Source organism: Heloderma suspectum, chromosome 2, assembly GCF_057233095.1.
Source record: "Heloderma suspectum isolate Gila_16-S chromosome 2, 16-S_ref, whole genome shotgun sequence".
Classification (NCBI taxonomy): Eukaryota; Metazoa; Chordata; class Lepidosauria; order Squamata; family Helodermatidae; genus Heloderma; species Heloderma suspectum.
Window position 1 is genome coordinate 362031209 of NC_139459.1, and position 27021 is coordinate 362058229.

Genomic DNA, 27021 nt, shown 5'->3' on the forward strand with positions numbered 1-27021 from the left:
ACAACCCCAAACCCATAACAATATACAGCTTTCCATAACTTGAAACAAATAACAAAAACCACTCTACCAAGGCAGTATGAATATGTATAGCATTAATGAAGTTCCTTCAAATGTTTTATTTTAAAATATAACAAATAAGGAACACAATTACTCCTGTAAGGATAAACAGCACAGTGAATTGTGATTGACTCACTGGACAATGAATTGGCAAAGATCCCCCTGCCCCCAACGTATTATACTCACAGATTCTTTCTCCTTATTAAATGATCTTTACAATTGAGATTGGACCTCAGGAGAATAATGTAGCATTTGGGGAGAAAGAGGCAACCCAGGAGACCAGCACCAGAGGCCAAGATGGAGAAGATCTCCACAGCCACCATGGACTTCCCCTTGGTGCTCAGGTAGGATGGCACAAAGGAAATCCAAATGCTGCAAAAGACCAGCATGCTGAAGGTGATACATTTTGCTTCATTGAAACTGTCGGGCAATTTCCTTGCTAGGAAAGCCACCATGAAACTGATGAGAGCCAAGAAACCCATGTACCCCAGGAAAATGCAAAACATAGTGACCGAGCCTTCATTACATTCCACTATGATCTCTCCAGCCAGGGAGTAGAAGTCTGGAACTGGAAATGGGGGAGAGGTGACCAGCCAGACAGCACAGATCACAGCTTGGATGAGGGGACAGGCCAGGACAATGGAGTTTGTTAATTGTCTCCCCAAGAGTTTTCTTGCCATGTTTCCTGGCTTGGTGGCCATGAAGGTCAGAACCACTGTGACAGTTTTTGCCAACACAGAAGAAACAGCAACAGAGAAGGTGCTGCTGAAAGCAGTTTGTCGAAGAAGACAGGTGACCTTCGTAGGTTGGCCGATGAATAGGAAGGAGCAGAGGAAGCAGAGCAGGGAGAGGAGGAGGACGTAGGTGAGGTCTCGGTTGTTGGCTTTGACAATTGGCGTGTCACGGTGCTTAATGAAGATTGCCAGCACTAGAGATGTAATCAGAGAGAGGAAAGGGGCTAGAGAAGCTAAAACAAACCCCAGTGCCTCTTGATAGGAAAGGAAGTGGATCTTCTTGGGGATACACTGGTCTTGGTTCCTGTTTGGGTGTTGATCTTCTGGGCACAGGGCACAGCGATCTGCATCTGGAATGAGCAACAAAAATCGAAGCACCTCAAACATGACACAGATGTTCTTTTTGTGGGGGCCAGTCCAGCCCCCAAATAAGGAGATGGAAATATCAGTGGTCTAGTTTTTTTTACACCTTTGGTTATTTTTTTCTTTAAGCTTTGGAAATCACAAGGCTAGAGTCCAAAGAGGTACAAAATGGGTTTCTTTTTGTATGACAGGCCCCTGTATTTGATCAATGTTCAATATTCTGCAAGGAAGAAAATCCAAAATTCTGTCACTTGAAATGTAACCTGGGTTAATGTGAGAATTGAACCACAGTTGGTGCCATCTGGATGGGCAAACAAACAAATGCTGCCTGTCATTTTCTTAAGATTATGCACTGTCCCTTCAGGAGACGTTTGATGCAGAGGCTGGTGAACATGTTATAGAAATAACCGTTGAAAAAAGGGGCATGTTAGACACTGGAGTGACATGCTCCAATTATTACAAGGATGACAAACCACCTGCCTTGATCAACGTTCTGCCCTAACTGCTTACAGTCCGATGCCAAAACAACCGAGGCTGGAAACATCGTCTTTAAAAATTATGCATGAAAAGCTGACCCAATGTGAATATGGATGAAAACCCAACAGATTCTGTTCTTGTGAATATGAGCAACTTACTGGGAGTCATTATTTCATTATGTACATAGAAGTTTTGTTCAAGAAGTTGTGAATACTTTGCAGACAAGTAAACCACAGAGGTATGCACTCCAAAATGGTATTTATATTGAAACCATTCCATCGAGAAATGACAGACTCCTTGTCTATGATCTTCTCCTTGGCCCTGCTTCATTCTGACCCCAGTATATTCTGCACTTTTTCATGGCTCAAAGTTTGAGGTATCTGTCCAGTTAGCAATCATCCCCATCGAACAATGATCACAAGTGTAGCAACAAATGGGCTTCCCCTCTGGAATTTTTCTCTGGTGCCCCGGAGAGCACCTCGCCACACATCTCACAAAGGGCATCTTCTAAAAGGGCAAGACAAACAGTTGAGGATTTTCAGGTGAGAGAAATTGCATTCAGCAGGACTCAGAGTTACTAGCAGAGTTTCCCATTACATGATGAATGTTATCAGCCCTTAAGTAGGGACTGAATCTCCTCTGGTTGCCTGCAGTTTAGTAAAAACCATCAAAAAAAGAAGCCCCCAACTGAGTCAGACACTTGGTCGACCTAACCCATTGTTCTCTGCCCTGATTGGCAGCGGCTCTCCAGGGTTTCAGTCAGGGGCATTTTTATAGGCCTACATGTAGGGATGTCAGAGAATTCTGCCACGGATCTTGGTGTGGCCGAATGCCAGTGCATTTGGCCCCCCGAAATCCATGGAAGAACAAAGCCCCTGACCCCCCAACCCACGAAAGGCACACGGGACGGAGCCCCCACCCCACGAAAGGCGTGCAAAACAGAGTAGTTACCTGCTGCCGTCCACGCTGACTTGCAAATGGCGGCCGCCCTGCGGCTGCCATTTGCTTCTTCATCAAAGCCGTGATAGGCTACGTAAATACTTACATAGCCAATCACGGCTAACACAGGGATGCCTTTTGCATCCCTGCGGAGGCCGTGATAGGCTACGTAAGAATTTACATAGCCTATCACGGCAAGCAAAAAAAAACGCGTACACAAATGGCGGCGGCTACGGCAGCTATGGCGACTGCCATTCGCGTTCCCTTTTTTTCTCCGTCTTAACCTACATAAATATTTACGTAGGCTATTACAGCGGAAAAAAAGGGGACGGCAAATAGCATAGTGGGTGCTATTTGCATTCCTTTTTTTTTTTCACCGTAATAGCCTACGTAAATATTTACGTAAGCTAAAACAGCGAAAAAAAGGGAATGCAAATGGGGGCTGCCGCAGCCACCGCCATTTGCGTATGCATTTGTTGTGGTTTTTTGCTTGCCGTGATAGGCTACGTAAATTCTTCGTAGCCTATCAGGGCAGCCTGGCTGGACGCAAATGGCAGCTGCTAAGGCGGTCGCCATTTGTGTCCGCAGCAGCCCATCCGCGGCCGGGACTCCAGCTGTGGACGGCCCTGGCCGGCTGCTCCGCGGAGCTGCTGCGGAGCGGAGCTGGCCAGGCAGGATTCCAGGGGGAGGGACGGAGCGCCTCCCCCCCCATCAAGGATTCCAGGGAGACGGACAGTGCGCCTCCCCCACCACCACGAAGCAGATCCGCAAAACGGTAAGTGACTTTCGTACATCCCTACCTACATGGAGATGCTGGGAACCAAATCTGGGCATCTCTATGCAACGACTGTATTTTAGAACTCTACAATAGCCACCTCCCACGACATACTTGCCTCAATAGGCCTTTAGTCTCAACTTTAAAATACACACACACAGCGCCTCCTGATGTACAGAACCGCATCATTCTTTAATCTGGAATATTTGCATGAAAATATTGTTTGTAACTGCAGGATAACACCTCCCTGCAACCAATAGACCTTTGGTCTGAACTAGAAAGACAACTTCTATTCACAAGGGATAGAGCTGCAGCATTCTTTAGCTCTGCCATGATCCCAGAACATTCTCTTCAACCTCACCTTGGTAGGCCATATGATTGCATCAGACTGAATGATGAAATCTTGGCCTGGAGAAGCTCCAGAATCCACCAGTCCAACTTTCACAGGAACAAACGACAAATTTGGGAAGAAGATCCAGTTCAGGATATCATATTTCTTACCATTTTCAGTGAAAGAGACTTCATCTCCAGCACTGTTGTTAAACTGGATGTTTGCCAAAGAGACAAGAATCTGAAATGGAAGAGAGACTTTGAAAATGGGGTAAATGCAAGTGAGTCTGGCATGTTCTATTATAATGTAACTGCCATCAAATTAGGAGATATGTACACACACACACACACACTACTCTGTTGTTTAGTTTAATGTTTAAGATACGTCTTCTTTGGGCACTCTCAGCTCAGATATGCTTGCCCAGTGGTTTGGCTTTTTTGGCTTGTGTCTACTTGTTCAACCCACCCTCATATCTTTGAGTGGGAGATGGAGGGAGTTTGCTCATAGCAGCAAAGACACCAACATCTGGGGGTCTTCCGCTCACTATAAAGAAGGAACATGGGGTGTGGGGAGCTGTCTGCCATTTGCTTCTGAGTTTTGTGGGGAACAAATATTGCTCTATAAACTAGACCTTTGTTTGGGGTGGGGGTTTGCCTGATTTCTCCCTCCTCAATATGCAGAGTTGTAAATATGTAATTATTACAGAAGCTCTACAAATCTTGGCTACTGTTTATATACTTCCTAATGCTCTTTAAGGGAAATGATGCCCAGGAAATTATATCCATAGGGAATATCTTTCTTAGGATCCTTAAAATGGACCAGTAGGCTTCCTCTAGGTTCACCCTTTGCTTCCAGGATCACACCTGTGAGAAACCACCACGGTATCTTTTATAAGATTCCGGAATCTGAAGGAGGACATTACCTGCCACGGCTGAATATTCAGAAGCCTCTTGCCTTTCCCCATCAATCCACGTTGGGATCGTGATAGAGCATGTAATGCATGTGCCACAGAATATACACTGTTGTAGATGCTGTAGCTATGACTGGACATGCTCCCGTCAAACAAGGGACACGGCATCTCCTCTAGCTTCTCCCTCCCAGTACAGTTTCTCCATCCCCATGGAGAGGTTTGGCCTGATTTCAGAAATGTACACTGAAATGCCCCTTCCCACCAGAAATGGAGAAAGACATCCCCTCGTGGTCGGAGAGGATCTAAAGCCTGGAGAAAATGCTTGAATTGTGGCACATCCCTTGTCTGGACTCTGAAGTGCAAAGCACCATGGAAGACACCTAGATCGCTCCTGCCCATGGGGAATCCCGTCACAGCAATTTCCCAATGGGATGTCAGGATCCACGCCTTCCTAAATGGCATGTTGGTATTTTCTTGATGAGCACCCAACAACATTTTTAAGTGTCCTATAACAATGAAATCTGCAAACACGATCATCACTTGGGGCTCAAACCAAGAACTAGGAATAGAACCACCCTGTACTTGAAGCAAATGGAGCATGTCAGTCGACTTGAACATTTCTATGACGGCCACACAGATGTCCTCCCATTTGAGCATTGGTGTCAATGTCTGGATGAAATGTTCACCACGGTCATCACTGGGAGCAACCAGCCCAATCCAGTTCCAGTGGAAATGCAGGAGCAGCTGGACTAAACCTGTATACCGAGGCATTTCATTGGGATCAATCCAGTAGAAGGAAGGAAATTCCCTTTTCTCTCCCTGAACAGGGTCAAACAAGCTGTAACCAAGCTGAATGAAAGAATTTCCTGTTAGTTTGTTGTAGAAGAATTTTGTGACACTTTCAAGACTAGCACATTTACTATGGCATCAATTTCCATTGACTACTACAGCCAACTTCAGATGCATGAAATTTATCCCGAAGGAAGATGTCCATTTTAAAAATGGACATCTAAATATAAAATGAAGCTCAATGTCTTTAAGGTTCGCCACTAGTGTTGATATCACCCCAAAAGTCAGGGCTGTAATGAAGGAAACCCAAACACAATATCAAAGCATTGCAGTAATTAGTCTCATTTGTCTATACTGAAGAAATGTGACTATTTGTATGCATATTGGGGCCTTGTTGGCATTAGGTTGTTGTTGTTGTTGTTGTTCAGTCGTTCAGTCGTGTCCGACTCTTCATGACCCCATGGACCAGAGCACGCCAGGCCTTCCTGTCCTGCGTTGTCTCGCGGAGTGTGCTCAAGTTCATATTCATTGCATCAGTGATGCTATCTAGCCATCTCATCCTCTGTCGTCCCCTTCTCCTTTTGCCTTCAGTCTTTCCCAACATCAGGGTCTTTTCCAGAGAGTTTTCTCTTCGCATTAGGTGGCCAAAATATTTGAGCTTCAGCTTCAGTATCTGTCCTTCCAATGAGCACTCAGGGTTGATTTCCTTTAGGATGGACTGATTTGACCTCCTTGCAGTCCAGGGGACTCGTAAGAGTCTTCTCCAGCACCACAGTTCGAAAGCATCAATTCTTCGGCACTCAGCCTTCCTTATAGTCCAGCTCTCACAGCCATACATTACTACTGGGAAAACCATAGCTTTGATTAGACGGACCTTTGTCGGCAAGGTGATGTCTCTGCTTCTTACTATGCTGTCTAGGTTGGCCATAGCTTTCCTCCCAAGGAGCAAGCGTCTTTTAATTTCATGGCTACAGTCACCGTCTGCGGTGATCTTAGAGCCCAAGAAAGTAAAATCTGTCACTGCTTCCATTTCTTCCCCTTCTATATGCCAGCAAGTGATGGGGCCAGATGCCATGATCTTCGTTTTTTTAATGTTGAGTTTCAAACCAGCTTTTGCACTCTCCTCTTTCACCCTCAACAAGAGGCTCTTGAGATCCTCTTCACTTTCTGCCATTAGGGTGGTATCGTCTGCATATCGGAGGTTGTTGATAATTCTCCCGGCAATCTTAATTCCGACCTGTGATTCATCCAACCCGGCGTTTTTCATGATGTACTCTGCATATAAGTTAAATAAGCAGGGTGACAATATGTAGCCTTGTCGTACTCCTTTCCCAATTTTGAACCACTCGGTTGTTCCATGCCCGGTTCTTTCTGTTGCTTCTTGACCCTCGTACAGGTTTCTCAGGAGACAGGTAAGGTGGTCTGGTACTCCCATCACTTTCAGAATTTGCCACAGTTTGTTGTGATCCACACAATCAAAGGCTTTAGCGTAGTCAATGAAGCAGAAATAGACGTTTTTCTGGAATTCTCTTGCTTTCTCCATGATCCAGCAAATGTTGGCGATTTGATCTCTCGTTCCTCTGCCTCTTCGAAACCCAGCTTGTACTTCCGGTAGTTCTCGGTTCGCATACTGCTGAAGCCTAGCTTGTAGGATTTTGAGCATCACCTTGCTGGCATGTGAAATGAGCGCAATTGTGTGGTAGTTTGAACACTCTTTGGCATTGCCCTTCTTTGGAATTGGAATGTAAACTGACCTTTTCCAGCCTTGTGGCCATTGTTGAGTGTTCCAAATTTGTTGGCATATTGAATGCAGCACTTTAACAGCATCATCTTTTAGGATTTTAAATACTCAGCTGGAATACTGTCATCTCCGCTAGCTTTGTTGTTACTAATGCTTCCTAAGGCCCACTTGACTTCACTCTCTAGGATGTCCGGCTCAAGTTCAGTGACTGCACTATCATGGCTATCAGGGACATTCAGATCTTTCCTGTATAGTTCTTCTGTGTATCCTTGCCACCTCTTCTTAATCTCAGCTGCTTCTGTTGGGTCCCTGCCTTCTTTGTCCTTTATCATGCCCGTCTTTGCACAAAACGTTCCCTTCAGATCTCCGATTTTCTTGAAGAGATCTCTAGTCGTTCCCATTCTGTTGTTTTCCTCGATTTCTTTGCATTGTTCATTTAAGAAGGCCTTCTTGTCTCTCCTTGCTATTCTCTGGAACTCTGCATTCAGGTGGATATATCTTCCCCTTTCTCCCTTGCTTTTCGCTTCCCTTCTTTCCTCAGCTACTTGTCAAGCCTCATCAGACACCCACTTGGCTTTCTTGCATTTCTTTTTCTTTGGGATGGATTTCGTTGCTGCCTCCTGAACAATGTTACGGACCTCTGCCCATAGTTCCTCAGGCACTGTGTCTATCAGGTCTAATTCCTTAAATCTATTCCTCACCTCCACTGTATATTCATAAGGGATATGATTTAGGTCATACCTGAATGGTTTAGTGGTTTTCCCTACGTTCTTCAATTTAAGCTGAAATTTTGCAAGAAGCAGCTCATGACCTGAGCCACAGTCAGCTCCAGGTCTTGTTTTGACTGACTGTATGGAGCTTCTCCATCTTTGGCTGCAAAGGACATAATCAATCTGATTTCGATATTGACCATCTGGTGATGTCCATGTGTAGAGTCGTCCCTTGTGCTGTTGGAAAAGAGTGTTTGCTATGATCAGCATGTTCTCTTGGCAAAACTCTATTAGCTTTTGTCCTGCTTCATTTTGTACACCAAGGCTATGCCTACCTGTTATCCCGGTGATTTCTTGACTTCCTACTTTAGCATTCCAATCCCCTATGATGAAGAGGACATCTTTTTTTGGTGTTAGTTCCAGAAGGTGTTGTAGGTCTTCACAGAACCGACAAACCTCAGCTTCTTCGGCCTCAGTGGTTGGGGCATAGACTTGAATTACTGTGATGTTGAATGGTTTGCCTTGGATTCGTACTGAGATCATTCTATCGTTTTTAAGATTGTACCCCAGTACTGCTTTTCCCACCCTTTTGTTGACTATGAGTGCTATTCCATTTCTTCTAAGGGATTCTTGCCCACAGTAGGAGATATGATGGTCACCTGAATTAAATTCACCCATGCCTGTCCATTTCAGTTCGCTGATTCCCAAGATGTCAATGTTCAATCTTGCCATCTCATGTTTGACCACCTCCAGCTTACCTTGATTCATTGATCTGACATTGCAGGTTCCTAAACAATATTGTTCTTTACAGCATCGGATTTTCTTTTCACCACCAGACACATCCACAGCTGAGTGTCCTTTCGGGTTTGGCCCAGCCGCTTCACTCTTTCTGGCGCTACTTGGAAATACCCTCTGCTCTTCCCCAGTAGTATATTGGACACCTTCCGACCTGAGGGGCTCATCTTCCAGCGTCATCTCTTTTAGCCTTGTGATACGTTCCATGGGGTTTTCTTGGCAAGAATACTGGAGTGGGTTGCCATTTCCTTCTCCAGTGGGCCACATTTTGTCAGAACTCTCTGCCATGACCTGTCCATCTTGGGTGGCCCTGCACAGCATAGCTTATGGCTTCACTGAGTTACGCAAGCCCCTTCGCCACAACAAGGCAGTGATCCATGAAGGGGACTTAAAATACTTACATTCTGCTTAATATAATATGGTCTCCAAGACTTGGGAAAGGTTTTTCTCTGAAACGTTGGTGAGCCACTGTCAGCCAGTGTGTACCGCGGTAGGCAGGGGATATGGCACCTGTGGGTACCAGCGTGCCCTTGGCCACCTTTCCTGGCCCCTGGTGAGGTACCCTACCATTGCTGCTTGTTCTATCACTTTCTTTTTTAATAGCAACATTTCCTTGTGGCAGCCAAGATCCCTTCAAAGCAAAAAGAGGGCCTGTAGCTGCTCCGGTGGTCTTCCCATTGAATGCCCCTGGGCCACATATTGAACTCGGAGACGTTCTTAGGAAATGAAGATGGCAGGTCGCTGCAGGCCAGTGCTTTCATCTGCAGGACACCCGTTTTGTGGTGATACCCAATTTTTGTTGTTTATTCGCTCAGTCGCTTCCGACTCTTCGTGACTTCATGGCCCAGCCCACACCAGAGCTTCCTGTCGGCCCTGGTGATACCCAATACAGTTCCTCAAATTGCCAGATGTGCTCATGGGCCACAGAAAATGTTGCCTACTCCTGGTGAAGACAATACTGAGCTTGGTACAATGCAGCTTCCTTCAAAGTCTTTTTATCTCAGAGAGAGCAACTGCCTAAGTTTGTTTCATGTAGTTGAGAGACTTTTATCTGTGGAAATATTATGGCCTCCAGGTCTTCTCTATAGCTAGACTTGTGTGAAATGTGCCTCCCACCTTTCAGTTATGATGTAGGCCTGTAATCCTTCAGATAATGTATGAGTCCTGTATGCCAACAGATTCCAGAATATTGCAATATCTATCTCTAACATTTGTTGTTGTTGTTGTTCAGTCGTTCAGTCGTGTCCGACTCTTCATGACCCCATGGACCATAGCACGCCAGGCCTTCCTGTCCTCCGCTCTCTCCCAGAGCGTGCTCAAGTTCATATTCATTGCATCAGTGATGCTATCTAGCCATCTCATCCTCTGCCGTCCCCTTCTCCTTTTGCCTTCAGTCTTTCCCAGCATCAGGGTCTTTTCCAGAGAGTTTTCTCTTCGCATTAGGTGGCCAAAATATTTGAGCTTCAGCTTCAGGATCTGTCCTTCCAATGAGCACTCAGGGTTGATTTCCTTTAGGATGGACTGATTTGACCTCCTTGCAGTCCAGGGGACTCGTAAGAGTCTTCTCCAGCACCACAGTTCGAAAGCATCAATTCTTCGGCGCTCAGCCTTCCTTATAGTCCAGCTCTCACAGCCATACATTACTACTGGGAAAACCATAGCTTTGATTAGACAGACCTTTGTCGGCAAGGTGATGTCTCTGCTTCTTACTATGCTGTCTAGGTTTGCCATAGCTTTCCTCCCAAGGAGCAAGCGTCTTTTAATTTCATGGCTACAGTCACCGTCTGCGGTGATCTTGGAGCCCAAGAAAGTAAAATCTGTCACTGCTTCCATTTCTTCCCCTTCTATATGCCAGCAAGTGATGGGGCCAGATGCCATGATCTTCGTTTTTTTAATGTTGAGTTTCAAACCAGCTTTTGCACTCTCCTCTTTCACCCTCAACAAGAGGCTCTTTAGATCCTCTTCACTTTCTGCCATTAGGGTGCTATTGTCTGTGGATCTGAGGTTGTTGATAATTCTCCCAGCAATCTTAATTCCGACCTGTGATTCATCCAACCCGGCGTTTCTCATGATGTACTCTGCATATAAGTTAAATAAACAGGGTGACAATATGCAGCCTTGTCATACTCCTTTCCCAATTTTGAACCAATCGGTTGTTCCATGTCCGGTTCTTACTGTTGCTTCTTGACCCTCGTACAGGTTTCTCAGGAGACAGGTAACGTGGTCTGGTACCCCCATCTCTTTCAGAATTTGCCAGAGTTTGTTGTGATCCACACAATCAAAGGCTTTAGCATAGTCAACGACGCAGAAACAGACGTTTTTCTGGAATTCTCTTGCTTTCTCCATGATCCAGCGAATGTTGGCGATTTGATCTCTAGTTCCTCTGCCTCTTTGAAATCCAGCTTGTATTTCTGGTAGTTCTCAGTTCAGATAGTGCTGAAGCCTAGCTTGTAGGATTTTGAGCATCACCTTGCTGGCATGTGAAATGAGCGCAATTGTATGGTAGTTTGAACACTCTTTGGCATTGCCCTTCTTTGGAATTGGAATGTAAACTGACCTTTTCCAGTCTTGTGGCCACTGTTGAGTATTCCAAATTTGTTGGCATATTGCGTGCAGCACTTTAACAGCATCATTAACTTGTAAAGCCTCATCAGACAGCCACTTTGCGTTCTTGCATTTCTTTTTCTTTGGGATGGATTTCGTTGCTGCCTCCTGAACAATGTTACGGACCTCCGTCCATAGTTCCTCGGGCACTCTGTCTATCAGATCTTATCTAACCTTAAATCTATTCTTCACCTCCACTGTGTATTCATAAGGGATATGATTTAGGTCTATGGTTTTAGCCTGAATGGTTTAGTGGTTTTCCCTACGTTCTTCAATTTAAGCAGAAATTTTGCAAGAAGCAGCTCATGATCTGAGCCACAGTCAGCTTCAGGTCTTGTTTTTACTGACTGTATAGAGCTTCTCTATCTTTGGCTGCAAAGTGCATAATCAATCTGGTTTCAATATTGACCATGTGTAGAGTTGCCTCTTGTGCTGTTGGAAAAGAGTGTTTGCTATGATCAGCGTGTTCTCTTAGCAAAACTCTATTAGCCTTTGTCCTGCTTCATTTTGTACACCAAGGCCATGCTTGCCTGTTATCCCGGTGATTTCTTGACTTCCTACTTTAGCATTCCAGTCCCCTGTGATGAAGAGGACATCTTTTTTTGGTGTTAGTTCTAGAAGGTGTTGGAGGTCTTCATAGAACCGATCAACCTCAGCTTCTACGGCATCAGTGGTTGGGGCATAGACTTGAATTACTGTGATGTTGAATGGTTTGCCTTGGATTCGTACTTGGATTATTACAGAGTTTCACAAAAATATTGATGAGAAGGAATATATTTAACAAGTATACTGGTTTCCAACCTGTTTCAAAACGTCTTCAGAAAAAACATTCCTCAAACACGTCTTCAGACACACATGTCTTTTCAGTTTTCTTCTTTCAGAAAAACACTTCTTTACCATTTTCGCATCGCTGTTCTTACAGTTCTTGTTCCAGTTAGTCTCAGTTGGTTCAAGTGAACCCATGGTTTACCAAGAGAATACGAGGCAAATTCCTCGAGAAAAGCTTCCATAGGGAAATAATGGAACTAATAATTCCTCGACTGATAGGAATCCTCCTGAACTTTAACCTTCAGCTTGAAAAGAGACTGGGCTGCTGAGACCAGAACCATTTCTTGCAGCACCTTTCTGCAAGAAGAATGCTTGAGTTGCTGTTGCCCTTTTCTCCAGGGAGTTACCTCATATTCTCTAGGTGAACCCTGAGTTCACTTGAGCCAACTGAGACTAACTGGAACAAGAGCTGAAAGAACAGCAATGAGAAAACTGTAAAGAAGAAGTATTTGAGGAATGGTTTTCTGAAGAAGTTTTGAAACAAGCTATACACCGGTATACTCGTTAAATATTTTCATCCTCATCCATATCTTTGTGAAACTCTGTAATAATATCCTTTAGGGTTCCTAGTGCTTCCTGCATTTGTTTGTTTTCCCTTCATCTCATGGAACCTTTTCCTGAAGTTACAGCAAGGCAGATTTCAGCTGAACATGAGGAAAAACTTCCTAACTGTCAGAGCACTCAGACCACAGATCCAACTGCCTAGGGAGGTGGTGGGCTCTCCTTCCCTGGAGGTATTCAAGTGAAGACTAGACAGCCATCTGTCAGGGATGCTTTGAACTGGATTCTTGCACTGAGCAGGGGGTTGGACCCAATGTCCAAAAGCCCCCCTTCCAACTCTGTGATTTTATGATTCTATGTATTGGGACACATTTCCTTACAAAATAGCTTTTGTTTCAGCCAACTGTGTCGGGGTTGCCTCCATGGCAGCCCTGACATTTGGGGTGATAAGCTTGAAGACATCATACAGTTCCACCTTATATTTTGAAACCTATTTTGAAATTCTTCCTTCAAAATCACATTTCTTGTGTCTTATGAAATGGGCTGTAGGAGTCTAGGGAAGCTTATGGCATTAAAAATGTGTTAGACTTTCACCTGCCACAAGCCCCATTGTCGTTTTTGCTGCAACAGATTAATAGGCATAACCCTCTGGACATTCCTTCCTGCAGCTTGGTTACGGCTTGACTGACCCTGTTCAGAGGGAGAAAGGGGTATTTCCTGCCTTCTACCAGATTGCTCCTAATGAAAATATTCAATATGTTGGCTTAGTGCGGCTGCTCCTGCATTTCCACTGGAACTGGATTGGGCTGGTTTCCTACAATGAGGACAGCGGTGCTAATTTCATCCAGACCCTGACACCAATGCTGAAACAGAACGATATCTGTATGGCCTTCACCAAAATGCTAGAGCCTGCTGACAAGGTCTGATTGGTGGACAAACCACTTACTGATATGTATATTCCCAGTTCTTGGCTTCAGTCCTTAGTTATTATTCTCTTTGGGGAAAGAGAAGTTATAACCTTGTTTATTCATCACCAAGAGACCAAAGGCTCTTTTAGGAAGGTTTGGATCCTGACATCCCATTTTGAAATTGCTGCGACAGGATCCCAAATCGGCTGGCAGGATCTAAAACCTTTCCAGGGGGCTTTGCACTTCAGAGTCCACAGAAGGGACGTGCCAGAGTTCAAGCCTTTTCTCCAGGCATTAGATCCATTACGACCGCAAGGAGACGTCTTTCTCCCTCTCTGGTGGGAAACGGTATTTGACTGTCAGTTACTGGACTCGCCCCAAATGTCTGAATGGGAAATCAGAAAGTGTACTGGGAAGGAGAAGCTAGAGGAAGTGCCAGGCCAAGTATTCGAAACGAAGATGACCAGTCACAGCCACAGCATTTACAATGCTGTGTATTCTGTGGCGCATGCGTTACATGCCACGTACGTACTGGGATCCAAGCGCGCAGGGACGGGGGGAGCCAAGAGGCTTCTGAAGGTCCAGCCATGGCAGGTAACACCCTCCTTCAGGTTTGGCTATGTTCTAAACATTGTACTGCGGACTTTTTTTAAAGGTCGGATCCTGGAAGTAAGGAGTGAGTCTTGGAGAAGGGCTATGAGTCCATCCTGAAGATCCCGAGGAAGACATTCCCCACAGATATTCCTCCATGGCCATGATTTCCCTTAAAGAGCAACAGGAATTCAGTAAGGAGCAGTGGAGCTTTATCGTGATTCTGTACGACTTATGTATTTACAGTTATGACTACTAAGAAGAGAGGAATCAAGCGAGTCCCCACAACACACAGCCCTAGGCTATGAAATCGTATTTCCCACCCCCAATGCACAAAATCAAATGACACGCAGACCCCTAGGTTCCTTTGTGCCAGCTAGCTGTAAACCTCAGAGATGTTGGTCTCCCGCCTGGTTTGAACCAATCTCCTATAGCCCCTACCCAAAGATCCCAAGTGTCTTGTGGCAGGCAGATGCCAGCTCAGCCCCCTCCTGCTGTCAAAACAAAACAAAAACAAAACCCTGTGGGCAAGCTTCTTGATGCTGGGGATGTTGCAAACTTGCCTGCAAGTTGCTGGAAGGGGGCAGTGTTGAAGTTCATAGGGATTTTGACCATAACTAGCCTTAGGATCTCTATAGCCTACAGTGTGGTTTCCTGCGATTTCTTCCTTTTGCTCCTCCCCATCCCCACCTTCTGACTTCCGCCATTGCTGGAAGCACATGCGTATGCTCTCTCACTCTTGCTGGTGTGATGGAACACAACATGGACTGAACAAACTCTTTTGAAACTCTACGCTGTACCTACATTGGATATGCAAGAATATTTGTGAGCAAAATTGTTTTCTTTTCTTCACTGAAGAAGGCTGTGTCTCTTTTATTGTTCTAAGATAGCCCGCGTGCATATGGGACTGGTAGATGCTCATTCTGTTTTGCCTTTTTGTTTTTTCTCTGCTAATTGCCTTTCTAACAGGAGGCATCATTACTAAATAATGCCATCAGGTTATGGTCCAGGGCGCACCGAGCAGGTTTACCAGACTGTATCGTGGTAGTTTTTCTCTCCCATTCGCACGCATAGAAAGGGCTAGCTTAGGGGTTTTATTGGGTTTTGCTTGGCTGCTGAACACTTAGAAGAATGGCCTGGAACACTAGTGCAGGTTTCTTTGGAAGATGACCACAACTGAATAGAAACAACTTTGAGCAATAGAAAGCAAGGTTAATTGTCGTATTGGAAGCAAATAATGTCTCCCAGACCATTACAAAAGATAAACCAGAAGCTGCAGGAGAAGCTCAGAAATGGCTGGAGAAAGATGCAGTAGCAGCAAAAGCTTTTATTTATGATGCATTAGATGATTATCAGCTAAATCACGTGAAAGACTCTAAAACATGAAATGCACGACTGCCTCCAGGCTGCATTTGGATTTACCAGTTCTACGAGTCAGTCTATCTGGATCAGAGAAATGTGTAAACTCAGGCTTGAAACCAGAAATAATAAAACCCGTGAGAGGTATAAGAGGCTTGACCACAGTTTTTGATAAACTAAACCTAACTGGATTGTGTGGGCAGCACTCGATTGGATCTGGCTGGCGAAGGGAAGAGAATAAATTAGACACACAGACATCGCTGGGATAACAAAACGGCCACAGCTGCAGTGACCTCCGCTTGAACAGGCTTGACAGGGGCACAGGGTGTGGATCCTGTCATCGGCCAGCCCGCTGCTCACCGACTCCCCCTCCCTGGCCTGCACACCAGGAGCGCTGGTGGTGGATGGCAGGGCCTGGGGCACACCGCAGCGCGGACCGCTAATGCGAAACCCTTTTCACCACCCCGAACGTGGCCAGCTTACAGCTCCCATGCTGGGCTGGACTTGGTGCCACGTCCCCGAGATCCCTTATGGGAACCCCCACCGTGGGGAAGCAGGGAAGCCAACCCCCCTCCCCATCACCCACGGACCCATCCCAGGGCCTGCCATGCCTACATAGTCGTGGCAAATGCCCTGAAATGAAGCATCTGAAAAGAATTTACCGGTGGTTGTTGTTGTTGTTGTTCAGTCGTTCAGTCGTGTCCGACTCTTCATGACCCCATGGACCATAGCACGCTAGGCCTTCCTGTCCTGCGCTCTCTCCCGGAGCGTCCTCAAGTTCATATTCATTGCATCGGTGATGCTATCTAGCCATCTCATCCTCTGCCGTCCCCTTCTCCTTTTGCCTTCAGTCTTTCCCAGCATCAGGGTCTTTTCCAGAGAGTTTTCTCTTCACATTAGGTGGCCAAAATATTTGAGCTTCAGCTTCAGTATCTGTCCTTCCAATGAGCACTCTCATTTACAGTGGAATTAATCTTGCAATAGGGAGGGCAAACAACAACAGCAGCAACAACCCTGCACAGTCTTTGCCAGTTGGTATGCAGGTAAAATTCCTCCCCAGCCCTGTTAACTGGCAACTACTTCTGCCACTGCAAGGCTATCTGGAGTGGCTGGGTGGGCGGGCTGAAGTCGGCAACTGCAATGCTGCAGCCACATCGGAGGCCGGCTTTTAGGGGCCTCCAGCTGAACTGGAGTGAGAGATCTCACTCCAGTGGGTCTACCCCTTTGGCCCTTCCACCATCAAAGCACTGACTGGCTCAGCAGCCCTCTCCTGGGAGGGCGCTGATGGTGCGGGTGTGCCGGTCTCCTCACCAGCCTTTTCCCCCTTCGCTGCAGGCCTGCACCCCCCCCCCCAATCACGATTCCCTCGTAAGAGAGGAACTCGGCTTAGCATTTACGGAAGATGTAAAACTTGGATCTCTACAGGAGAGGTTTGGAAGTTTTATCTCTGTCAAGAATAGGAGAACTGGACTGACTTTTAAAGAAGCCATTTCCTGCTTGACAGAGGAATGCAAAGAACAGAAGCTCTTTGTTAATCCTCAGGCATCTGGATCAAATTTCCTAGTGAGCAGAAAGAAGAAGAGGAGAAAAGCCCCACCCAGGGAAAGACTCAAGAATTAGTCACCGCACTGTGTTGACTGTGATGGCAAAGGGCATTTTGGAAGGGACTGCCCTTCACCTAGCAACAAGAACTCCCACCCCTCAACCACATCACTCTCAAAATTTGAAACAAAGAGAACCAAATTGGCCTGAGAAGCAAGTTTTTAAAATGCTGGAACAAGAGAGAGTAATTTCCTTTTCAAAGATCTGGATCACAGATAGTGGACGCACTAGCCACAGTACATTTTTCAGTGAATTTTTTGATAAACGTAGCGAAAGTGACTATGGAAAAGTCCAAACAGCAAATGGGGAAACTATGAAGATTCAAGGCCCAGGGAGTGGAGTATTACAATGCCAATTGCCTGCTAACAATGTTGCAAATATAGCAAATGATGTATTGTTTATTCCTGAGTTGAACTGCAACATGCTAAGTGTGTCTGCATCAGACTAAAGAGGTTTTGCAACAGCCTTTGGAGACAAAAAGTGCACAGCAGGCAAAACAATACTTTACATGAGCAAGTATTTGAAAACGGAGGTGTCTATGCGTTAAGTCTTTCAGGTCAGCAAGCGAACGAGGGCCAAGTGCGTGGAGATTAAAGCAGCCTGCACTTCTGGCACAAAAGACTTGGACACAGAGATACAAAGGTGATCTTGGAGCTGCAGGACAGAAACCTTGCAGCAGGTATCAAGGTAAAACAAACTGATGGTGATAGTACATCTAAGTGCATATGCCGTATAAAGGCAAATGGGATCAGGCCCTCCTTTCCAACTTGAATTGAAAAGAGAAGAATCAAAGTGCCCGATCTCGTGCAGAGTGACCTCTGTGGGCCAATCGGTGTGCCCCCACTGGGGAAGAATAGAAACGTCTTAATATTTGTGCATGACTTCTCAAGATACTGTGCAACGTATCTACTGAAGGAAAAGAGTAGAACACACAACAAGCTGAAGAAATACGTCTCCACTGTCATCACCACATTTGGAAAAAGGCCTCAGGCACCGCGATCAGACACTGGTGGTGAGTACATTTTGCACCACGCCCCAACGTTCCTGAAAGGACAAGGCATACTGCACAGGAGGGCGTACACTCCTGAGCAGAATGGCACTGCCACGAGGAAGCTGAGATCTCTCCTGGAGATGTCAAGGCGTATGCTGACAGATGCAGTCCTACCTGACAGATTATGGGGAGATGCTATGACAGCAACCTATCTCCAGAACAGATGCCAGCAAAGGGCACCACACAGACCCCCTTTCAGCTATGGCACAATAGAGCCCCGAATATGGAACACGTCAGAGCATTTGGCAGCAAAGCCTCTGCTTATATACCAGAGCAAAAGAAGCAGATGTGAGATGCCAGACCAGAAAGGGACTGTTAAATGGCTGTGGTCCAGGAACCAAAGGGTACAGAGTGATTAATTTAAAAACAGGTGAAGTCAGCCCAAAGCACATGATCTGTTTTGATGAACAAAATAGAGCTGACCAGAGAGGAACCATGTGAGACAGCTCACAGAAGACTGATGACTGATACAAATCCCTCTCTAGTGCACTGGATTACAGAACTGGGACAACAGAACCCTCCTACCAGAAACACATGCTGAACCAAAGATGGAGCAAGAAGATGAGGTAGATGATGCCGGAGGCGAACCAGAGACCAAGGGAAGCAAAACTGAAGAAGGGGATGGAGATGTTGGGACAGATGTGCTGGAAGATACTGCGACATGGATCAGATTCCAGAACCAGCTCTCAGATGCTCATCACAACCTAACAAAGGCATACCAGCTCAACCCTTGTCCTACCCCGCAGGGTCGGCACCACCCAATGAACCGTCAACTTGGGAGGAAATTGAACAAATGCCAAAGGCGGAGGCCAGCCGAGGGAGGGAAACTGCCCAAGAGGGAATACAAGCCCTGCACAAGAACAAGGCATGGATGCTAGCTTAAACAAGGAAGTGAGAATAAAAGAATTAGGAAATGCAATTTCCTATTTAGGCATTCAGATGGAAAGAGAAGAGGGCGGTTCCTGTCTTCTCAGTCAAAGGCATAAGATTGTTGAACTTTTGGAGATGTCAGGGCTCAAAGATGGCAGCACCAATTGAAACAGACTTCCTCAAGAAGGAAGAGGAAAGTGAACTTCTGCTAAACAATAGCAAGTACAGAATAGCAGTAGGTAAACTCCTGTTCTTAACCACTACAGCAACCGATTCAGATTATGGAAGGCAACCAGAGCTGTATCAGACTTTCTCCAACTGAGAAAATTCAAGCACGAACCAAGCATGTGGAGGTAAAGTACCAATCAGTGTGCAACTTAACAGAACAAGTTAAGATGAACTACTGTCGAACTGCAGAAATAACAACAGACATCTTAGCCAACCCACTACCAAGACAACGCTTTGAGAGTCTGTGGCTCAAGGTGAAGCATCCAGACTCTTGCATTCAACACTGAGAAGGGGTGTTGGGAATATTGCAAGCTCATCTGCCAGTCACTGGGAGGGGGCAGTGTTGCAGTTAACTAGTTAAGGCGTGGGGATTTGGGGCATAGCTAGCGTTCGGATTTCTATAGCCTACTTTGTGGTTTTCTGTGCTCCTCCCCTTCCTTCCCCCTCCCTCCCTCTGTCTCTCTGACATGCTCCATATGTTTGCTCTCTCTCTCTCCTGACATGTTGTAGAACACAAAGAAATGGACTGGACAAACTTTGTCTGAAACTGTACCTGCATTTTTATGCAAGAAACTGTGAGTGAACAATTTTACCTTTCCTTCACTAACGGTGTTGTCTCTCTTTTATGGGGTGTAGATGTGGGACTGATAAATGCTCTTTGTGACATCGGACCCCCAGCAGGCTGCACTGACCCTTGTGTCTGCTGAAAATTCTAAATAAATACATACGTACATACATACATACATACAAGATAACCCCTGTAGCGGCTATGGAGTATAAAAAGAGATGAACAAGCTAATTTTGACCCTTTGGGTGTTCCGTGGCCAGTACAGACACCTTTTCCTTTTCAAAGAGAATGTTTATTTTTACTGAATTCAGTGGGTAGCGGGGGCTACATGTTGCTCATTGACCTTGTGTGGCCCACCCCTGAACTAAACTATGAAGCTCAGACGAATACCATCTCCTTTCTTGATGACCACCACAGCATGTTAGAAGACCCCAGACCCCAGTCACAGTCAGAGCCCATCACTCTATTCACTCAGCGTCTCTTTCATTTCAGATTCTTGTCCCCTTGAGGAACATCCAGTTTAACAACAGTGCTGGAGATGAAGTCTCTTTCATGGGAAATGGCAGGAGATATGATATCCTGAACTGGGTCTTCTTCCCAAACGAGACTTCTGCTCCTATGGAAGTTGGATGGATAGACCCAGGGGCTCCCCCAGGCAAAGACTTCAGCATTAACTCAGAAGCAATCATGTGGGCTACAGAGGTAGGGTTGAAGTGAATGTCCTGGGCTCATGTGGGAACTACAGAATGTTGCCGTTGTGTCCCTTGAGAAAAGCAGATGTCTTTCTAGATACGTCCACCTACTGAGCCCAGGGAGGGCTTGCTGCCTTGTGGTAAAGTACTTGCTTTGCATGCAAATGTCACAGGTTCGGTCCTGGAATCTCCAGCTAGGGCTGGGAAGTCATCTGGCACTCGCTTTCCTCATTCCTCTTTACTCAGCGTTTTATTCAAAATCACAGCCTCACCACTTCAATGGAGTGGATGAGGGCCAAAATCTGTAGTTCAACCAAGGCTCCATCTACATGGGCCATTTGCCCCAGTGCTGCTTGGAAGGGAAGATCTTTGCAACAGACAGCGCTGTCCCCGGTCATGGTTTTCAGAGAGAAATCCAGGTTTTCTCAGAGTCCATTTGCTGCAAAGTTCCACTTGCTCCGGGTTCATTGCGAAGGGTTGAGCTGTCTGCCGCTTCCTTGGACTGAGATCACAGCATCCTTAATGATGCCCCTTGTCCTTCATAGCTCCGCAGGCACAGAGGCATGGAGAAGTGGGCTGGTGGAAGGGACAGTAGCCTGGGGCAGGGGGAGAGCAGAGGGCCAAGTCTGTCTCCCGGGAAGTAACTCGTGGCCTTCAGTTCCATGTTGCTGCCTCTCTCACTTTAAGCACAGAGCTGGAGAGTGGAGACACTCAGCTGCAACGGAACGCAGCTGAGAAACGCTGCCTGCCGGTGGACTCAAAACTGCACAGTTGAGAAAGGGTGGGTGATTTCTATAACCATGTACTCAGAAGCGCTTCACTGAGCCTGTGTTGTGGGGGGGGGAGCCTGATGCCTGGGCAGGTAAGAGACCACATGCTACTCACTCTCTCCTTCTCCCCAGCTCCACGCTCTCTGCTCCCAGCCTGGGCTCAATCTCCTGCCTGCCCACCTCAGAAATGTGTATGCAGGGTTTGTTATGAACGTCTACTCGCAAGCAAGTCCTACATGCGAGTCGCGCACCCTCCTCCCCTGCTCTGCGCTCTCTGCTCTTCCCGGCTTGGGAAGCCCGCTTTGACCCTCCCCTCTACCGCCCTCATTGTTAATTCGCGGCGCTAATACCGCGCCGGTCCGACGGAACAAACAATGAAATTGGCGCCATGTGGATGCGGCCCCAGAGAAGATGCAGATACTACTGGCAGGTGGATTATCTGCCTTCAACCTGTTCTGAATGAGCTTGTGCCTAACTGACCAAGTTTGTAGGTTGGGGGTGCTTGAAGTTCCAACTTGGTCCCTAGAGGCAAACGTGTCTTCTATGGCATGGAGTGCCTTTTAGTAGGGGTGTACGATACCCACTCACCAGTCCGCTGGGGGTCCGCGGGGGGGAGGCGATCCGTGCCTCCCCCCGGAATCCTCCCCGGCCAGCTCTGCTGTGCAGCGAGTCTGTGGAGCCGCCGACCGGGTCCATCTGCAGCCGGACTTCCGTCCGCTGCCGGTCTGTGGACGCAAATGCAGTCCAGCGTAGTGGACACCATTTGCGTCCCTGCTCTTTGCCATGATAGGCTATGTAAAGATTTATGTAGCCTATCACAGCAAAGAGCAGGGATGCAAACGGCATCCACTACGCCGGACGCCATTTGCTTCTGCAGACCAGCTTCGGACGGCAGAGGATGGACCCGTCCCGGCTGGTGGCAGGTAGGATCTGTTCCAGGGAAACTTCGCAGGGTGGTGGAGGTGGGTGGGCCGTTCCACCACGGACTCCGAGGGGCCGGATTCTTTAGACTCCTAATTGGAGTCAGTGGCAGAATTCTCCACCATCCCTAACTTTTAGCAGTTTAGGGTGGTATGCCAGCTGCTGACAAATCTGAGTTGAAACAGCCTGTCTTCAATAATCTGGTAACCTTCCCTTTAGATTATTGCAGTGTGTCCCGTTTGTGTCTCTCCTTGCAGATGGTATAAAATAAATATGGCAGCTGGGGAACTGACTGTAACTGGACATTGTGAATGTATGATGCCCATTTCTTCACTATCTTTTTTCCACTGGCTACTAGTACATTTGGGGGACCAATTCAATATTTTGGTCTTAATGTAAAATGGCTGTTATGGCTTGGGGCCCCAGTATCTAAAGGAACACCTCTTTGCATATGTTCCTGTCTGTGCTCTAAGATCATCATCTGAGGCCTTAAGCCATGTCCCCTCACACGCTGAGATCAGGCGGGTGGCTATTCATGAGCGGGCCTTTTCTCTAGTGGCCCCTAAATTGTGGGATATTCTGCCTAGTTAGGTCCTCCTGGCACCTACATTGTTGACTTTTCGACACCAAACAAAGTCCTTGTTCTTCTCCCAGGACTTTTAAAATAATTTCATAAGAACATGAGAAGAGCCATGTTGGATCAGACCAAGGGTCCATCTAGTCCAGCATTCTGTTCACACAGTGGCCAAACAGCTGTTGACCAGAAACCCACAAGGATGACATGAGTGCAACAGCACCCTCCCACGCATGTATATAGGCTCACTGCCCATGGTACTGGAAGTAGCACATAGCCATCAAGACTAGGAGCCATTGATAGTCCCTTCCTTTGGCAATTTGTCTAACCCATTTTAAAGCCATCCAAATTGGAGGCCATCACTACATCCTGTGGTAGCAAATTCCAAAGTTTAACTCTGCGTTGTGCGAAGAATTCCTTCCTTTCAAACTGCTGCTTGTTTTATTTTTAACCATACTTTTAATTGTATGCTTTAAAACAACTCCTTCCCACACTTTAGCTGCTTGGAAATTTACTTCATCTTCTAAAAATTATTTTGAATGAATGCTGCTGGGGGTTTTGAAATTTTCGCAATGCTTTTACTACATTTCATCATTAATTTAATTGTATTTGCTTTTATTATGTATGTCACCCTGAGAGCTTTGGCATATATTTTATGAAAGGAAGGAAGGAAGAGAAAGAAAGAAAGAAAGAAAGAAAGAAAGAAAGAAAGAAAAGGACTGGAATCTTATTTTATGTTTATGTGGCTATTGCTCAGTGACAGAGCTCCTCCTTTGCATGGTGAAAGTCCCAGGTTCAATTACTTGTCTAAAACTCTGGAAGCAGCTGCCAGCCAGAGGAAACAATCCTCAACTAGATGGACTTGCTATAAGGCAGCTTACTATGTGCCAAGTTCTGTCTCACTATAGATTTTGGGTGAGCCTCTGTTACTATATTTGCAGATACCTAGAAGAGATTTGGCCCTCCAAAGTGGTGGCTCTATTCACCATGCAGTGGGAAACTCCACTGACCAAGCCCTGTTTTCTGCAATTTCTGTCATGTGGGAAACCTTAACTATTCCCTTTTAGAAGCCGCCCTCTGCAAGATGTGTGGAGAGGTGCTCTCCAGGGCATCAGAGGAAAGTTCCAGAGGGGAAGCCGATTTGCTGCTACGAATGCATCCATTGTCCAGAAGGGACCTTTTCTAATCGAACAGGTAGCTGAAACACAAAGAGCTTTATTTAAGTGTGGATAGGGATTTACAAATTACTTACCTGCCATTCCAGCGGGGGGGGCAGGGGAGGCGATCCATCCCTCCCCTCGGAATCCTTGCAGGCCAGCTCCGCTCCGCAGCAATTTCACAGAGCCGCCGGCTGGCTCCAGAGCACTAGCGATATGGCCACCATTGCCATATCGCTGGCTGGGCTGACTGACTCCAGGCGCAAATGGCATCTGATACGCCATTTGCAGCCGGAAAGCCCTTCGTTTAAGCTAAATTCAGCCATTTGCGGCTGTATTTAGCTTAATCTAATTGCTTTCCGGCCGCAAATGGCATAGCGAACACCATTTGCATCTGGAGTCAGTCAGCCCAGCCAGTGATATGGCAAGGCGGCTGTATCGCTGGCGCTCCGGAGCCGGCCAGCGAGGAGGATCCTGCTCCGCGCAGGTCCGGAGGGAGGCGGAAGGAGGTGGGGCTGTTCCACCATGGACTCCGGAGGCCAGATTCAAAAGAATCTGGCCTTATTGGAGTCCGTGGCGGAATTCTCTAACATCCCTAAGTGTGGAACATACTAGGACAAGAACGGGATAGGAAAGCTGCAGATCATGGATGAGGGGCAGAAATGCCATTTTCTCTATGGATAAAGTTCAGCTTGGTTTGCAAATCAATACAGTTTTATTTATTTGCAAAGTAGTCATAGTTTTCATCTAAATCATCATCAACAAGTCAGTAAATCATCATCAAGTCAGCAACTCCTTGGTTCAAGAACTCTCCGGTCCAGTATCTGTTGGAGTTCCTTTCATATTCACATAACCAACACTTTTCTTGTATTTGCCTGTATGCCTCTACTGGTTATGTTCCACCAGGATGCACACTGCTTCCTAGAGCAACCCTGGAAATGAGCCAAAATGCTTGCTTCCAGAATGGGTGAGCAGCAGAGCTCCCTTCTGCGAGCTCTGCTGACCTGATCCTATTCTGGAAGTCAGCATTTCAACCCGTTTCCAGTCCCTTTAGGAAGCACTAGATTCCCATTGTGCTGGTGGTGAGTCCAGCTGCTGTGCAGTCAGCATTGGATACTGCTCATGGGTTTGATCCAGATTTACTTATACTTCAATGTGTCTATTCTATGGTGCATAACTGGATCCAACCCTGAGATTGCAAACTCGTCTGCTTTGGCATCCGGCCCCAGAGCTTTGGGGGTAGTTTTGATTAAAGGCTCAGGACAGTGATGAGGCTGGCATTTAGGGGAACAATCAGGCCATGATACCCCAGTACCAAACAGATTGCCCTTTTTCTTATAACATCTTCTATAGCTTGTCCCTCAGCCTCTGCACTGACTCATGTCCTGGAGGGTGGAGTGTTGTTCATAATCTGAAGATAATCAAAGATATTTATTTGTTTGTTTGTTTGTTTGCTCATTCAGGGGGCACTGGAGATACTGGTTCATTTTCTAGTTACAGAAGTCGGTCTTTTCCCCCCTTGTAGGATATTTAACATGGGGTTCATAGAGGGCTCTGTCATGGTTCTTTATATTTAATGTGGTATGAAACTTTTCAGACTGCCTTCTTAAGTAAAAAGTTGCTGAAGCTGAAAGAAGGGCAATCAAAGGGCAATTGTACTTCGGGGTGTACAGTTGCAAAATTGATAACTCCATGTCTTTCTTTGTGGGCTGAACTGGCCAGCATATCTGTGTCACGTTTGAGATATTTCAGCAGATGGCTGGTCTTCCTGGTAACGATCACATGACATAATACCCCACTCCAGTCCCAAACAGATTGCTTTTGTCATTGTGCTTTTGTACCCTATTTTCCAGCCTTTCTACCAATGCCTGCCCTGAGAGGATAGTTCATATTCTGAAGAAAATATCATTTCTGTACTTATTTGCTCATTCAGTGTGGCATGAAGTGGCTAACACGAAAAGAAAATGTGTCAGCTCTGAGATGCTTCAGTAGTTGTTGCTCATTCCAGATGCAGATCACTGTGCCCCGTGCCCAGAAGATCAACACCCAAACAAGAGCCAAGATCAGTGTAGCCCCAAGAAGATCCACTTCCTTTCCTATCAAGAGACACTGGGCTACATTTTGGCTTCTCTGGCTCTTTTCCTCTCTCTGATCACATCTCTGGTGTTGGCAACCTTCATTAAACACCATGACACCCCAATCGTCAAAGCCAACAACAGAGACCTCACCTACGTCCTCCTCATCTCCCTCCTGCTCTGCTTCCTCTGTACCTTCCTATTCATCGGCCAACCTACGAAGGTCACCTGTCTTCTCCAACAAGCTGCTTTCAGCATCACCTTCTCTTTTGCTGTTTCTTCCATTTTGGCAAAAACTGTCACAGTGGTTCTGGCTTTCATGGCCACCAAGCCAGGAAACATGGCGAGAAAACTCTTGAGGAGACAACTGACAAGCTCCATTGTCCTGGTTTGTCCTCTCATCCAAGGTGTGATCTGTGCTGCCTGGCTGGTGACCTCTCCCCCATTCCCAAACTTGGACTTCCATTCCCTGGATGGAGAAATCATAGTGGAATGTAATGAAGGCTCAGTCACCATGTTTTACACTGTCTTGGGCTACATGGGTTTCCTTGCTCTCATCAGCTTTGTGGTGGCATTCCTAGCTAGGAATTTGCCTGATGCCTTTAATGAAGCCAAGTTTATCACCTTCAGCATGTTGGTGTTTTGCAGCGTTTGGGTCTCCTTTTTGCCAACCTACCTAAGCACCAAGGGGAAGTTCATGGTGGCTGTGGAGATTTTCTCCATCTTGGCTTCTGGTGCTGGACTTCTGGGCTGCATCTTCCTCCCCAAATGTTACATTATCCTCCTGAGGCCCAATCTCAATTGCAGAGATCATCTCATAAGAAAAAAATAATATGTGAATCATATCCTTTAGAACATTCCCTGCTAATTCATTTCCCATCCAATCAACCATATTTCCCCTTCATATTTATCAATATAGGAGTTAGCTTGATCTTGTTTGTTTTATTTAAAATGAAAAAAAATAGTTTTGCATCCACGATTTCTGTGTGTTTCTTTTTTGCACGATGCATTTATTTTGACTAAGCAGTTCTAAAACTCCATATGGAGACATCATGTGGACTTTTCTCATGTGTGTCTTGAAAGTCATGAGGAGGTAGTCAT

At 46.2% G+C, this 27021-nt stretch overlaps 1 pseudogene; it reads left to right on the forward strand.

Annotated features, from left to right (window-relative positions):
* LOC146355661 (vomeronasal type-2 receptor 26-like) overlaps window positions 1–26752 on the forward strand; it is a 34464-nt pseudogene extending 7712 nt beyond the window's left edge.
* The last annotated feature ends 269 nt before the right edge of the window (window positions 26753–27021 follow it).